The sequence below is a fragment of the Nasonia vitripennis genome, assembly GCF_009193385.2.
Source record: "Nasonia vitripennis strain AsymCx chromosome 3 unlocalized genomic scaffold, Nvit_psr_1.1 chr3_random0004, whole genome shotgun sequence".
Lineage (NCBI taxonomy): Eukaryota > Metazoa > Arthropoda > Insecta > Hymenoptera > Pteromalidae > Nasonia > Nasonia vitripennis.
Window position 1 is genome coordinate 1,924,507 of NW_022279623.1, and position 1,279 is coordinate 1,925,785.

Sequence of the window (1,279 nt, forward strand, 5' to 3'; positions counted from 1 at the left end):
TTTGTCGCAAGTTACGCAAGCATACATGCGCCAGATGCACGCTGTTTACACTTGGCGGTCCCGAACCAAATACACACCGAGTCACATACAAGGATAATCTCGATCGCATACCAGCTTTACCTTATATCCAAGTCTTTACTGAATTCCTGGTGGCGATTGCCTATGCTCCATAATTCTGACGGATCATGAACGATAAACTTACGAAACACGATAAGAATATCATAATTTTCTAAAACACCTTCACTACAAACTTCAGCACGGAGATAAAGAGCCAACGCGCGTAAAAGGTATACGTAGAACAATTCAGCTTCGAAAAAAGGTTCCCGGCGAATCGCTCTTTTTTCATCGCCTATAATATAATCTGCAGGGGGTCGACGTATCGCTTGCGCGAACAGACCCCCAGCGTCGCACGAGCCCGGTCCGAATGATCGCAGGGGATTTGCCGACGCGCCCAATCCAGCCTCCCCAGCGAGCGGAAAGTGTAGTTATACGCGTAATGCAGGGTGACGCGTGCTGATGAGCCAGACCGGAAGTCGACGATCGCCGGCTACTCCTCTACACACAGCCCCTACTTTTGAACTATTGCACGCGATACTTATCCTTATAGCCGACGTTGAGTTTTAGCTTATATCTGTGCAGTTTACAAGCTTTCTCGAGAAACGAAAAAGCTCCAGAGCTCGAAAATCCACGTACGCACGCGACATTTTCAATTTTCCTTTCTCATTTTTGGGCTCTGAGCTATAAGCTTTGTGGTAAGCCGAGGGAGTATAGGCTGTGTACGTCCTCCGTGTTTTCATTCCAGGAGATATCCAATCACGGCCGACCTGGAAATTGGCCAAGGCCGAATCTTGCGCGCGACTTAGACGCGCCGTCTATAGCACACGAGAGACTTTTCGCCGGAAGATTTGCCGGTAAACTTAAATCCCATATGAGAGACTTACGTGCCGTGAGCATAAGCTGCGCTTGCCGAAGTGTTTATTTAATAGAAAAACAGAGTCCGCTCGAATGGCTCTCCCGCGTGATAGGAATTTTAAAGTCAGCCTGTGCAACATTACATTTTTTACTCTTATGGACGGAAATTTCGTTATCATCATTACCGCGATGATCATTAAAAACTCTGATGCGCATTCTAAAACCCGTTTGGGTATTCCGCACAACGAGCGCAAACAAAATAGTATACAGGTGAAAAAAAGGGAGAGAGAGAAACACGAGGCGAGTTAAAAGCTAAAAAAGAGTTACACAAATATAAAAGTAGCGAGGGCGCGAGCAGCAGCAGCAG